Genomic DNA, 16,319 nt, shown 5'->3' with positions numbered 1-16,319 from the left:
CTAGAGCAGGTTTTGGGAATCTGGACTATGTCGCTGATATCTGAGGAGACTTGATCTTTCAAGGATTCACACCCCCAACCTCTGCTCTGGCCTTAGATCCGGAGCACATCGCTAGGTCCGAAGAGGAGCTCCCTGAGCTCGCTGGGCTATCTGCAGCCTCTATGCCCATCATGGGAGAGCCGGAGGAGGTAATGTCGCTAGCGACCATCATAAAGCCGAACCCTCCTCCAGAACCTGGCTCCAAATTTTTGGAGTCAATACTATGCGAGTCCAGCCAAGGAGTCTCCTTCTCGCCGCACTCCATGGACTCCTTTCTCTCGGGCCAAACCTCGCCCTTAAGCGAGGCCCTAGACTTGATGCGATCCCTCGTCATTACAGAGGAGCAACATCCGAACTATGCCCAGCCCGGACTAGGGGCTAAGAGCAGGGGATTTTATGTCCCACCCACCACCCACTTTATAGCCAATGTCGAGGACTCAACAGACATGCTCGATTACGACTCCAAAGACATCAACGGTATGGATGATGATGCGGGAGAAGAGGAAACCCAAAACCCGCCGTTTACTGGACACGGGACGGCCAGCTCCTCGTATGATGTGTACATGGTGGATGCACCTAAAGAGAATAACGACGACAATGAAAAGGATCCAATCGAGGATAATACTCCCGAGATACAACCAAAATGCCGACGTCAGCGGCGCCGCTCTAAACCACGCCGTAAACAAACAGCAATATCGGCACAGGAGAAAATGATACTCTGGACAATGCCGAAGACAACAAAGACCCCGTTGAACTAACCTCCGAACATGAAGAACGGGAAGATGGGCGAGTTAGCCCTGATGAACATGCCTTGAACGAAGACTTGGAGTACAGTGACTACCTTCCACTCTCCGAGGACGAGGTGAGCCTCGGCAACGAGGATTTTATCGTGCCTGAGTGTAGGATCGAAAGTATGCCTAGAGGGGGTGTGTGATTATACTACTTGACCAAATAAAAATCTAGCCCTTTCCCAATTTTAGTTCTTGGCAGATTTTAGCAACTTAGCACAAGTCAAGCAATCAACCTACACATGCAATTCTAAGAGTATAACAGCAGAATGTAAAACAATTGCATATGAAGGTAAAGGGAGGAGTTTGAAGGAGCAAACGCAATGTTGATACGGAGATTTTTTAGCCGTGGTTCCAATAGGTGGTGCTATCGTACATCCACGTTGATGGAGACTTCAACCCACGAAGGGTAACAGCTGCGCGAGTCCACGGAGGGCTGCACCCACGAAGGGTCCATGAAGAAGCAACCTTGTCTATCCCACCATGGTCGTCGCCCACGAAGGAATTGCCTCACTAGGGTAGATCTTCACGAAGTAGGCGATCTCCTTGCCCTTACAAACTCCTTGGTTCAACTCCACAATCTTGACGGAGGCTCCCAAGTGACACCTAGCCAATCTAGGAGACACCACTCTCGAACAAGTAATAAATGGTGTGTTGATGATGAACTCCTTGCTCTTGTGCTTCAAATGATAGTCTCCCCAACACTCAACTCTCTCTCACATGATTTGGATTTGGTGGAAAGAATATTTGAGTGGAAAGCAACTTGGGGAAGGCTAGAGATCAAGATTCATGTGGTAGGAATGGAATATCTTGACCTCAACACAAGTGTAGGTGTTTCTCTCTCAGAAAATGTATGTTGGAAGTGTAGGAATGTTCTGATGGCTCTCTCCACGAATGAAGAGTGGGTGGAGGGGTATATATAGCCTCCACACAAAATCTAACATTACACACAACTTATCAAACTCGGTGGGACCGAATTTTGAAACTCGGTCGGACCGATTTAGGAAATAATGTGGTTAGGATTTTCGGTGGGACCGACATGTCATCTCGGTGGGACTGATATGGTTAGGGTTAGGGCATAACGTAATCTCGGTGAGACCGATTACACAAACTCGGTGAGACCGATTTTGGTAATGGACACACAGAGGGTTGGTCAGGCAAACTCGGTGGGACCGATTCACTCATCTCGGATGGACCGAAACGTTACGAAAGGGAAACACTAAGTTTGCATTACAATCTCGGTGGGACCGATCGCTCATCTCGGTGTGACCGAAACGTTACGAAGGAAAACAAAGAGATTGCAATCCCATCTCGATGAGACCGAGATCCCTATCGGTGAGACCGAAAAGACTAGGTTTGTGGCTGTGGCTATGACATCTGAACTCGGTGGCGCTGGATAGATGGTTTCGGTGGGGCCGAGTTTGACTGTTGGTTTGGGTCATATGTGGATGTGAGAAAGTAGTTGAGGGCTTTGGAGCATATCACTACGCACTTTGAGCAAGAAACTCATTAAGCAACACCTCATCCCTCCTTGATAGTATTGGCTTTTCCTATAGACTCAATGTGATCATGGATCACTAAAATAGAAAATGTAGAGTCTTGTGATTTGATCTTGAGCCTATCCTTTTGTCCTTAGCATTCTTAGGGATCCACTTCTCATCCATGCCATGCCAATCATTGAGCTTTCCTGAAATATTTATCTTGAAATAGCATTAGCTCAATGAGCTATGTTGTTAGGAATTACCAAAACCACCCAGGGATAGTTGCACTTTCAATCTCCCCCTTTTTGGTAACTGAAGACAACATATAGATCAAAGCTTCGACAAATGATAATAAGATTGAAAAACATTGTCGCTTTGAGATGTATGTGATAAGCAAGAGCTCCCCCTAAATTTGTGCACTATTTAAATTTGCTTTGGACTGCAAATGCACAATGCGTTAGGATCATGGGTCACTCTTCCATGTCACATACATCTTGGTGGAGCGCTCAAAATGATAATAATTAAACACATGCACTCATCACCAAGCAAAGTGAATGCTCACATAAGGATATAAGAGATAGTATCATCCCACAAGCATTAAGGTAGCATATGATCAAACACATGATCACCCAAGTATCTCAGTAAAAACATAATGTATCAAGCAAACACACAATAAAGAAGTTCAACAACCAAAAACAAGAGAGATCAAAGGCAACACTCTCTCTCAAAGCCTATGATCTATACATTTTTCTCCCCCTTTGGCAACAAGTTACCAAAAAGTTCAAAAATGCATAGTGCTAATCGACTCTCAGGCTTTGTCTTCATGAGGTGTTGTAGAGATGACTCCAAGGACAAAAGCATCAGTTGATGTAGCTGGAGCTGGTGGAGTGGCTGCTGGAGCTGGTGGCACTGAAGCTGTGGCAGCTGGTGCAGATGATGTAGCTCTGGTGTCTGGAACAGGCACTGCAACAGATCTCTGTCCTCTGGGCACTATAGCAAATGCATATGTGGTAGACTTGCCCTTCTTCTCCTCCACATCCCCCTGAAGTTTCTCAACTGCAGTTTGGATTTCTATGACCTTCACATGAAGTGCATAAAACTTCTGCTCTATGATTCTCTCCAAGCTCTCCTGGTTTTGAGTCAGGGTGGCCAGGCCCTTCTCAATCCTCAAGGTGGAGGCAATCAAGTAGCCAAGCTGGTCTTGCTTGCTCTTCAGAAACACTTGAGATGCCTCTTCAGTAGTTGGCATCTTTGCAGCTTTCTCTGCCCTTGCTTTTCTCTCTTTTCATGTGCTTGCACAGATGATGGTTCCTCCTCATTCATCTCAATAGTGTTATCTTCAAATTCAGGGTATAGGGGTAGATGCTCCTTATCCAAAAGATATATGCATGTGCCCATCTTTGAGTTGATGAGCTCCTGAATGTGTGGAGCATACCCATAACTCCTCTTCTGATCAACTGCTGTTCTCTTGATTGTTTCCACAATCAGGCTCATGACTTTGAATTTCTGAGGTATATCAAACAAGTGCAGCAAGTTGATAGCATGACCTCTGATCATCTTGTGATCTCCTGAGTTGGGAAGCAATGTGTGCCTAAGGATCCAGTTGATTGTAGGCAGACTAGACAACAAGAAGTGTACAGATCCAAGCTTGTGAGTTTCCAAAGCTTTATCTGGGATTTCTCTGTACATGTGAGCCATAGAGTTGTGGTCTTTCTTCTTCTCCGCATATACATCCAAGTCATCTGCAGATTCCTTTGGGGCATTGATCAACTCAGCCCATTCTTCAACTGTGGATTGGTACCTAGTACCTTCATACATCCAGACAATCTTCCCATCTGGGTAGAAGTGAGTTGTGGAGTAAAACTGCATGATGAGCTCATCATTCCACTTGGTGAGCTTCTGGGCAACAAAGTCATCAACTCCACAAGACTTGAAGCTGTCATATACTCCTGGATAGTGAGCTTCATTCTTCTTGATGTAGTCCCAGTTGATCCATCTCATGTCACACACAATGGGCTTCTTGTCAAGCAAAATTGTTTCATAAAAATCTTGTTGCTCCTTTGTGTGGAATCTATAGTCAACTGCTGTACTTCTCCTCACAACATAAGGATCTGACTGTCTCCATAGTCTCAGTCCAGCATCCTTTCTGATATGCATGTCTTCAGCTACTGGATGAACATCATTGTGGGCAGCAATCTTGGGCTTCAACTTTCTCAAAACAAGAGAATAATCTTCTTCTTTAGCAGCTTCAGGCACTAGGGCCTTGTTCTTCTTTGATGCAGGTATACTTCTAGTGCTCCTCTTGGGTTTAGGCTTTGGTGCTGGAGTAGCAGCCTTGGGAGAAGCTTTGGCTTAAATGGAGCAGCCCCTGACTTGATTGCATCTCCCATTAGCTTCTGAGCTTTAGGAGCTGGTGCAACATCCTCTTCCTCTTCTTCTTCCTCATCAGAATCTCTCCTTATGGAGAGCTTGCCAAGGACTTTGGCAGTAGTAGTTCTCACTCTCTTCTTCTTCTTATCTTGGCTAGCAGCTTCTTCATCAGACTCAATGGTGAACCTCATGGTTTCACCAGTGGCAACCTTCCTAGGTTTGGAAGTGGGCATTCTCCTGGTAGGTGCCTTCTTGTTCATGCCTTTCTTTGTGGTAGCAGCTGTGCCATACTCCTTTTTCAGCACCTTCTTCTTAGAAGTGGCCTCATCCTCAACAGCAATATAGTCCTCATCTTTAGTATCTAAGGTTTTCTTCTTCCTTGTCCTGGTGGCTGCTTTTGGAAAATTACTGGGTGTGCTCCTGCTACCCTCATCATAACTGCTTGAGGGACTAGTGCCCTCAGTCATCTGAGCTTGCTCCTCTGACTTGTTATGGCTATCACTTTGATCAGACATTTTGCAAACTCACTGACAGCAGACCCTGTGAATAGATGTAGATGAGGTAGAGTGGATGAGCAACACAAAGCACAGAGGTTTTTGCAAAATAATTGAATCAAAAATTTAGTTTTAGTTTTCCACAGAAAGCATTTCGGAGCTACCAATTTGTAAACTCGGTGATACCAAAGCAGCTTTTGGAACCTAAACTAGTGAACTCGGTCAGACCGAGTCACAGTTCGGTGGCACCGGGACTGCTAGGGTTTCACAGAGAATCGATCTCGTTCACACCGATTTGCAATTCTCGGTCAGACCGAGAATCACATGTGCAATGGCCTAAGCCAAATCGGCGAGACCGATTTCTACAACTCGGTCGGTCCGAGATGAATTCGGCGGGAACCTAACCCTAAATTTTCAAATCTAATCTAATCGATGGAGTAATTTCGCTAGATAGAATGATTTCAAACGTGGGAAGATTCATGGCAAAGCAATGTGCTAGGAATCGGAGTGAGGATAGCACAAAGTTTGAAGTTCATACCCTAGTTCGGCGGTGAACTTGCTACGGCGGCAACGACGGGGCAGAATGCCGTTGACGGCGGCGGAGACCAGCGGCGTGAGGTTGCTGGCGACGAGGAGGACGATCCAGCGACCCGAGGAGGCAGAGGAAGCTATGCGGGGGCAAAGGGGTTTCGGAAAATTTTCCAAAATTTGACCCGGGGATATATATAGCCTGACCCTGTCAGTGTGACCGAGTGGAACAATTCGATGGCACCGAGATGCAAAACTGCAAGCAGTTACTGCAACTCGATGTGACCGAAAAGTTCTAATCGGTTGCACCGAGGTTGAAAACCTAGATCAACTTAGTGATCTCGGTATGTACGAAAAGGGAGAATCGGTCAGACCGAAATGCACAAAGTGGTTTTGGTAGTTTAAGTCTATGACGAATCGAGGACTCCGAGTGCTCCTCACACAGAGTGGTTCGAATCTGACTTGATCAAACTTTGTGATGTAGCATGAATAGAGTTTGAGACAAGAAAAGTATAGATAGCTAGAGAAGGTTCTTAGGCATTCTTGTCCATCCACTTGGCAAAAGAAAATAAACCAAACAATCAAAACAACAAGTGGATGTCCTTGAATGAGTAAAATATGCAACCAGCATCCTCACACAATAAAATGGCAAATGAAATATGTGGCAAAGCATGCACAACCAATTCTAGCATCTATCAAACAATTGGTGATGACTAGGTCATCTATATATGAGTATATTGACTTAGGAGTCAAATGAGAACATTTGATCATAGGTCATACTCATCGTTTAAGCACAAGTGGGGTTACCACTTTTACATAAAGCATTGTTGTTTTCACACCATTAGAGTTCCTTTAACTCAATTCTTAGAGTAAAGCTCCCCCTAGATGTGAGAGCCCCCCTAAAAGGGATGAAGTAACCTTGGGTTTTGTCAATGATGACTTCATGTAGGTGTTGAAGATGTGGATGCTCAATGTTGATGTAGATCATTTGGAGCAATCCATTGGAGTGAGTTGCACTTTCAATACCTACACGGGTTAGTCCCACAAGGAACAAACAAGGATATACATAGACATAGAGTGATGCATACACAAGATGATGTCCATGAAAGCATTAGGTTACCTTGTCTCTTGTCTTACCAACAAGAGGGTTTGTGACTCCTTGAACTAGTGCAAGATGTGGAAGTTGATTGCACTTGTCCTTGCCAAAATGATATGAGTGAAGTATGTTGGCGGAGTCACCCTCAAGAACTCTCTAGTTCTTCTTCTTTGGGATCCACATCATCTTGATGGGAATCCTTGGAGTTGTAGTTGTACTCGATGAAGTATAACTTGATGTAGTCTTGGGAACCCACTTGACCAAGGCCTTAGGAGCTTCTTCAAATGCATCAATCTCCTCTTGAAGCTTGTCCTTGCCTTTTTCCTTGTGGTCTTGTGGTGGAAGATCATCTTGAGCTTGTGTCCCTTTGAAAGAAGTAGGATCATACGTCTCTTGTTGAGGAACAAACTTTGTCTTGGGGTATTGATCTTCTTCCCACTCAACTCCATTGGCATTGAACTCTCATTTAAAACCAACACCTTGATTTTTCCGATGCCTTCCTTGCTTGCGTACAATTTCCTTGAATGCTTACTTCCGGCAAGACTCTTGTAAACACCTTTCTCTATAATTCCCTTCAATAAGCTATTTTCTTGCTCAAGTGTAACTTGGCTAAGAGAATCATTAGTGGAATCAAGAGAACTACTAGAAGCAACAACATTGGATTTAGCATGATTATTGTTACTACTAGAAGAAGAATCTTTCTTGTTCTTGTTACTAGCCTTGACTTGTGGCATGTAAGTAGATAAGAGTAAACACTTGGTAATGTAAGAAGAACTTTTTTTGGGAAGATCATCATTGATTGCCTTTAAAAACTCATGCTCTTGCTCAAGATTGAGCTTTTCAAAGCGTAACTTCTCTTGAGTCTTTAAAAGTTCTCGATGATCTTCCAAGATAGTTTCATGAGCTAACTTAAGAGTGTTTAGTTCTTTAGTTAGGCGCTCAATCTTCTCCTTATCATTGTCATTAGTTTTATCTTGATTAGCATGATTATTTGATGTTTCATCATAGTATTCATCACTAGAGTTGTCAACAAGTAAATCATCATCACCTAACAAGTCATCTTCATCACTATTGAAATCAACATAGTCGGGGTGTGATACCTTTGGGCCTTTAGCCATGAAGCATCTTCCAATTCCTTCATTTGGTGAGTCAAATATGTCGTAGGAGTTGGTTGACACAAGTGCTAGACCGACAACACCTTCATCTTGAGTATATTCGGAGTCGGAGTTATAGCTTCTCACGGAGTGATTGTCGGTGTCGGAGCCGGATACCCATTCACCAACATGAGCTTGATGTCTTTGTTTTGTGTAGCTCCTTGATGACTTGTCCTTCCTTTCCGAATCCTTGCTTCTCCGAGATGTTCTTCGTTCATAACGATCATCTCTACTCCTTCTTTCTCTTGATGGTGATTCTTCTCTTCTACTCCTTTTTGGAGAATCTTCTCTTCTTTTGTATGGAGCCGTGCACTCATTGGAATAGTGTCCGGGTCTTCCACAATTGTAGCAATTACGCTCACGACTAGAAGATCTTTTTTCATTGTAGGACCTTGACTTGGAACTTCTTTCCTTGCTTCTATTCTTGTAGAACTTGTTGAATTTCTTCACCATTAGGCTCAATTCTTCATTGAAGGTTTGTTTCTCACTTGATGATGTGGGAGCTTCACATGAGGCTTTGTAAGAACCACTTGACTTGTTGTGGAGCTCCTCCTTATCCTTGAGTGACATCTCATGAGCAACAATTCTTCCAATGACTTCCGTTGGCTTGAGATCTTTGTAATTGGGCATCATTTGGATCAATGTGCACACGGTATCATATTTTCCATCCAAGGCTCTTAGGATCTTCTTGATGATGAATTTGTCGGTCATCTCTTCACTTCCTAAGCCGGCAATCTCATTTGTGATGAGAGAAAGCCTAGAGTACATTTCAGCGACACCTTCACCATCCTTCATTTTGAACTTGTCAAGTTGACTTTGAAGCACATGCAATTTGGATTCCTTGATGGAGTCGGTACCTTCGTGCATGTCAATCAAAGTATCCCAAATTTCCTTTGCATTCTCAAGACGGCTGATTTTGTTGAATTCTTCAAGGCACAATCTGTTGAAGAGGATATCACAAGCTTGAGCATTGTATTATAGCATCTTCAACTCTTCTGCGGTAGCTTCACGGTTCGGTTCTTTCCCATCAAAGAAGTCACCTTGCAAGCCAATACACACAATCGCACAAATGGCGGGGTTATGTCCAAGAATATGCATTTCCATCTTATGCTTCCAACTAGCAAAATTAGTACCATCAAAGTAAGGACCTCTACGGTGGTAATTTCCCTTGCTAGATGCCATACTCTCCTAGGTTGTGAAACCAAGGCTATGACCACCAAAATCTATGGAAATCAAAGCAAATGGAGACCAAAGCTCTGATACCACTTGTAGGATCAAAAGTATGTCTAGAGGGGGGGGGTGATTAGACTACTTGAGCAAATAAAAATCTAGCCTTTTCCCAATTTTAGTTCTTGGCAGATTTTAGCAACTTAGCACAAGTCAAGCAATCAACCTACACATGCAATTCTAAGAGTATAGCAGCGGAATGTAAAACAATTGCATATGAAGGTAAAGGAAGGAGTTTGAGGGAGCAAACACAATGTTGACACGGAGATTTTTTAGCCATGGTTCCGATAGGTGGTGCTATCGTACATCCACGTTGATGGAGACTTCAACCCATGAAGGGTAACGGCTGCGCGAGTCCACGGAGGGCTCCACCCACGAAGGGTCCACGAAGAAGCAACCTTGTCTATCCCACCATGGCCGTTGCCCACAAAGGACTTGCCTCACTAGAGTAGATCTTCACAAAGTAGGCGATCTCCTTGCCTTTACAAACTCCTTGGTTCTACTCCACAATCTTGACGGAGGCTCCCAAGTGACACCTAGCCAATCTAGGAGACACCACTCTCCAAGAAGTAACAAATGGTGTGTTGATGATGAACTTCTTGCTCTTGTGCTTCAAATGATAGTCTCCCCAACACTCTACTCTCTCTCACAGGATTTGGATTTGGTGGAAAGAAGATTTGACTGGAAAGCAACTTGGGGAAGGCTAGAGATCAAGATTCATGTGGTAGGAATGGAATATCTTGACCTCAACACAAGTGTAGGTGGTTCTCTCTCAGAAAATGTATGTTGGAAGTGTAGGCATGTTCTGATGGCTCTCTCCATGAATGAAGAGTGGGTGGAGGGGTATATATAGCCTCCACACAAAATCTAACCGTTACATACAACTTACCAAACTCGGTGGGACCGAATCGTGAAACTCGGTCGGACCGATTTAGGAAATCTAATGTGACCGTTAGGATTTTTGGTGGGACCGACATGTCATCTCGGTGGGACCGATATGGTTAGGGTTAGGGCATAACGTAATCTAGGTGAGACTGATTACACAAACTCAGTGAGACCGATTTTGGTAATGGACACACAGAGGGTTGGTCAGGCAAACTCGGTGGGACCGATTCGCTCATCTTGGATGGACTGAAACGTTACGAAAGGGAAACAATGAGTTTGCATTACAATCTCGGTGGGACCGATCGCTCATCTTGGTGTGATCGAAACGTTACGAAGGGAAACAGAGAGGTTGCAATCCCATCTCGGTGAGACCGAGATCCATATCAGTGAGACCGAAAAGACTAGGGTTTGTGGCTGTGGCTATGACATCTGAACTCGGTGGCGCCGGATAGATGGTTTCGGTGGGGCCGAGTTTGACTGTTGGTTTGGGTCATATGTGGATGTGAGAAAGTAGTTGAGGGCTTTGGAGCATATCACTAAGCACTTTGAGCAAGAAACTCATTAAGCAACACCCCTCCTTGATAGTATTGGCTTTTCCTATAGACTCAATGTGATCTTGTGCTTTGAGCTTGAGCCAATCCTTTTGTCCTTAGCATTTTGAGGGATCCACTTTTCTCATCCATGCCATGCCAATAATTGAGCTTTCCTGAAATATTTATCTTGAAATAGCATTAGCTCAATGAGCTATATGTTGTTAGGAATTACCAAAACCACCCAGGGATAGTTGCACTTTCACTGAGGAACCTCTCGAGTAGGAGCACTTTAAGAACAAGCTAATAGCCACTTCAAGGAGCCTGAAGAAGAAGCAACAGCAGCTTCAAGCTGATCAAGATCTGCTCAACGATAGATGGACTAATGTCCTAGCAGCCGAGGAACACGGCCGCGAGCACCTAACCAAAAGTTACCCGAAGCGCAAATTGTTATCCCAATTTGATGACGAGGCACTGGAGCCCGTCCTACCAGTGCATTACGCGGCTGATCGACCACCACGTGGCCGGGACAAAGCGGCAACTCAGGCCAAACACCAGCCCACACTACCTCGCTGTAACAACAGAGACACAACAGCTCGGGATCATACATATGACCTGTGGGAGGACCTAGACAATAGAGCAGGTCAGACCAGATCGATCTACAGATCACGGGGACGTGTCTGGACGCGCAACGATGGTCGTCTAGCTGGACGTGCCAAACACAATAACGCCCGGGCCGAGTGTCGGTGTCAAAACCGGCGGATCTCGGGTAGGGGGTCCCGATCTGTGCGTCTAAGGCTAATGGTAATAGGAGGCAAGGGACACGATGTTTTACCCAGGTTCGGGCCCTCTCGATGGAAGTAAAACCCTACTTCCTGCTTGATTGATATTTATGATATGAGTATTACAAGAGTTGATCTACCACGAGATCGTAGAGGCTAAACCCTAGAAGCTAGCCTATGATGATTATGATTGTCCTCCTTCGGACTAAACCCTCCGGTTTATATAGACACCGGAGGGGGCTAGGGTTTACACAGAGTCGGTTACAAAGAAAGAGATCTAATATCCAGATCGCCAAGCATGTCATCCACGCAAAGTAGAGTCCCATACGGACACGGGATGAAGTTTTGAGTCTTGTATCTTCACGGTCCAACAGTCCGGCAAAAGTATATAGTCCGGCTGTCCGGAGACCCCCTAACCCAGGACTCCCTCAGTAGCCCCTGAACCCGGCTTCAATGACGATGAGTCCGGTACATAGATTGTCTTCGGCATTGCATGGCGGGCTCCATCTCCGAATACTCCAAAGCAGGTTAAGGATTGCGTCCGGCTCTATGAGATAATTTCCGCACACCATCGTAGAGAGCATAACACTTCACAAATCTGATCTGCTGACAATTTTTCTTATGGGGTGCCCTCACGCCGTGGCCTGGCTCAATACGAACCGGTTTTCTTGGCCTGCCTCGACACGCGTTGCGAGGCAGTTTTATTGGCACGCCTTGCCAAAGCAGAGATCATGTTCCCCTTATCGCGGGATCCTCCATCAATACAGGCGCGTGCAACCCCACGATGCATGTTGGTATGACTCCGTGTTTTTAGGTAAGTCCTAAGCGGTTACGCTGAGGATGCTTGATATTCCGCCCCTTTATAGAGGGGCCGAGGCCTATCCCTTGTTTCTACCACGCTTGCGCCTTTCCACATCTCGAGTTCCAACACCTGAAGCCCAAGCTTTAAGCACTTCGGACCTTCAATCATGTCCGGATCCAACCCTAAAGGCCGGTGGATGGCCTCCTCTGTCATAGAGGAGGACATTTCGAAGCTTAGGGAGGTCAGATATCTGACCGCCGACATCAAGCATAGGCTTCCTACTCCAGGGCAGGTCATCCCTACTCTCGAGCCCAACGAGAGCGTCATATTCATTTCTCACTTCCTCCGCGGTTTAGGCTTCACCCTTGATCCCTTTGTGAGAGGGCTCATGTTCTATTACAGACTAGATTTCCACGATCTAGCTCCGGACGCCATCCTTCACATCTCGTCGTTCATCGTTGTGTGCGAAGCCTTCCTCCACATCACCCCTGACTTTGGCTTATGGCTCAAGACCTTCAATGTGAAGCCGAAGATGATTGAGGGGTGACACGCGGAGTGCAGAGGTGCTGCAATAAGCAGGAACACCGACGCCCCATGGCCAGAGGGCTTCTTCCCGAAGGTGTCCGATCTATGGCATAGGAGGTGGTTTTACATCACGGCTCCCAAAGGCACAAAGTGGGTGGCTGCCCCCGACTTCCGTTCGGGCTCTCCGCCTCAATTGGCGTCATGGGCCAATGTGGGACTGGATTGGGGGCCTGCCAATGATGTACCAACATTGCCGAGCCGCATCCGGGAGCTTCTTGAGAGGGACATTAGCCTTGTCAGCAAAATTCAGGTAATGCTAGTCTGATGGATGTTGCCGTGCAAACGCCGGCCCCTCCGGATGTGGGAGTTCAATCTGGAAGGTCCACGGACTATTCTGCACTTCTCCGGCATGACGCTCGAAGGGATGTGTAAGTTATTCTTCGGACCACAAGTAAAGTGTCCGGATACCACCGATGATGCGGGCCTGAGCTGTAACCACCCAGATACCCGAGTAAGTAACCCAGAAACCGAACACTTTGTTTATATTTATCATAACATTATTCTGAAAACCATCCACGGCTAGGAATGGCTCAGCAAGGCGGAGAGAATCAGGTGTCCGGTGCCACTTCCCTAAGGTTCGCCTAGTCCTGCCATAGCCACGATGCTTAGTCGTGTGCTAAGTCAAGTGACCTCAGGGAAAGACGAAGGGAAGAACAGAGAAGCAGAACTTCACACATTGCACATCCAAACCGAGGGAATTGCTACCTCCATGAAGGAGGATAGTCGGGGAGGGGAATCTAGGGTCCCCTCCCCCAGCGGGAAGAAGAGGGCCGCCTCCAAAGACTTGGAGACGGAGGTGCCCAGACCAGGGAAGAAAACTTCACCAGGGGGCCCTGCCCCGAAGGGTGTCCTCACCACGCCATGCCTGCAAACGGGCCAGCCCTCAGCTGAGCTATAAGTTAATTGTAAATACAAAGCTACTGCTTCCTCCTCCGAGAACAATAACCAGGATCCATCCTTTGCAGTATGGCTAGCAGCTCTTCTCGACAGAGTTCGTCTTCAGGGGATCTCCTTCCAGAGATGATGGAGAGTGAAACCCCACCAGCCTCTCCGCCTCATGGGGCGGGCGACCCCGAGGTGTCGTCACGGAGGAGTCCAGATTTGCCGAGGCCAGAAGCTAGTACTTCAGCCGCCCTGAGCCCGGAGCGTTCGGCTCCCACGGGGAGCGATAAGAAGGGTCCGGCACAGTTCGGCGACCGGCCAGACACGCTGACGAGCCTTCTGGAGCAAGCTGCCCTCTCGGAGGATCACCGTTCATTAATGAGCATGGTGCTTGAGAAGATTTCATCCGCCACAAGCGGATTGAATGAATCTTTTACTAGCCTGCTCAAAGGCTTTCATTTTTTTGTTGTGGCGCACGCGCTAGGTGTGCTCTGTATAGATAGTAGCCCCTGAGACTTTGGTTGCCAGCCCTAGGCGGCAAACGGAGGATCACATTGTTAAGTAATGATCACACTGAATTCATGCATAGGTGGCTAATGGTCCGACGGCCGGCCGGACTGTTGAGGTCGCCGAACTGAGGCGACAGATTGATGTTGTAGATGCCGACATCACGCTTGTGAACGAGCGGCTTAACGAGTCACAGAGTATGTGCTCTGTTTTCCTTATTTTATAGGAAATATTAAGAGGAGCATAATGTTAATATGATATGCTTTGACTGCAGGCGGAGCTGCTGCCGTGGAGGCCCTGAGGGCGGAGCTTGACCTAGCCAAGGAACAAGCCTGGGCAAGCAATGCGGTTGCCCTAAAGGCGACCGAAGAGTTGAGAGCCGAACAGGCTGCTCATCGCCGAAGCAAAGATAAAATAGCTGAGATGGTTGTGGAGCTGAAAAACGCCACCAGCCGTTATGAGCTCCTTGAAAAAGAGAATCGGGCGAAGTCAGCTGACCTGAAGAAGGCCCTTGATGCGGCCAAGGAGACGCGTTCCAAAATTAGGGATGCACGGGAGGAGCTTCGACAGGCCGGAGAAATCGCGGCTGGAAACCCCTATTTGTTGCGGATGAAGTTCTTAGATCCAAAGTACGCTCCTCTGGATTGACGCTGGAGCCCTGCAGACGCGTATGCGGATCTGGCGAAGAGTACGGCTGATGCGGCCAAGTTTTTCGAGGATCAGAAAGATAATGATGTTGAAAAGCTATTTTGGTCGCAATTCAGTGCTCCAACGCGCCCATTGCCATTGAGTGAAAGGATGGCCGCTGTGTCCGAGCTCCATAGGTTGTCCGGTCTTGCAATGAGAGGTCTGTAATAGACCATCTATGGCCGAAGGGGCCGAAGCCAGATAGTTATTTTGGTTTAGTGCAACAATTCCTTGGTGCCGTATCACGAATCGATGCCATGAAGAGGTCGGCGTGCATAGAGGGTGCATGGATGGCTCTTGCCCGTGTTAAAGCATATTGGACATATATGGAGGCCACCATCATTGCGACCCAGAATCCGGCGGGAAGCCAGGATCTAGCGGAGCACTACTTGGAGCAGGTAACAGAAGGTGCTCGTTTAATAGAGGCTTAGTGCTCGAAGAATGTCATGTTCGAGTGAAAAATCGTTTCATTCTAAAAACAATTTTATTTTAATTATGGAGGCTATGTTTATACTTTTCACCCGAAAGTGTTATTGCGCCTCCTGTGCGGCCGTTTGATGTATGTATGTAATCTGAAAGTTAGCAGTCGTTGGCTTCAGCCCCCACGCATACAATGCGGGGGTGTTCGCAATAATATGCGTAATCACACTTGATGCAACGTCTTGGTCCATTAAGGAGGTGATCGCACGTCGAACTAGGCAACCGGACTATATAGCTTTAACACTTTCACTTAGCCATAGGAGTTTGACAGTGGGGCTACTATGTAGCCCCTGGTACCTTTGCGTGCATCTGAATACGGGTGCGTGTGTACATGACTAGGAAACGGTCCTTCCTTAATGCAGAGGAATCCTAAAGATTCCGATGAGTCCTCGAGTGGTTGACCAGTCTCTCGCTATATCATGACAGTCAATTTTTGGCTTTCTCTACTGAGGTGCTCATCCAGAATAACCAGGGCACAATAGCAGTAGTTCTCCTTTTGCCGCCTTAGCCGATAAGAACGGAACATAAGGCGGCAAACCCAGGAGCCGGGCATACCCAACATTTAACCAAAGACATGATTCGGAGCTGATGCATATAAGGCCAAACTCGCGACGCCGAACACTCCCGAAGGTATTCAGACTTTAGAACATATATTGGGCTGAATAACGCCCTTTATTATGAACCTTCCAAGTATGTGCATTAGTCTGTCGTGGCGAAATGCCAATAACGGCAGTGTCCCCTGTGGGTGTAGTACCCATGGGATGTGTAAGCAACAAGAGACAATAAAGAAGGTTTACACAGGGGCTTAATCTAAAGAGAAACCTTTGAGCGGGGCCCTGCTGCACGTCTGTGCCGTTATCTCCATTGTGCTGTGTCCTGGGAGGGTATCGCACGAATGGTGTCTGTAAAAGGAAAACTCATGTAGAAGAGTATGATGTAAGCGTGCGAAGAGTTGGCTATTATCAATGGATAGTAGAAATGTAAGACATTGGCCTGTTAATA

This window comes from Triticum aestivum, chromosome 6B (genome assembly GCF_018294505.1).
Source record: "Triticum aestivum cultivar Chinese Spring chromosome 6B, IWGSC CS RefSeq v2.1, whole genome shotgun sequence".
Lineage (NCBI taxonomy): Eukaryota > Viridiplantae > Streptophyta > Magnoliopsida > Poales > Poaceae > Triticum > Triticum aestivum.
Note: the sequence above shows the minus strand (reverse complement) of the source record.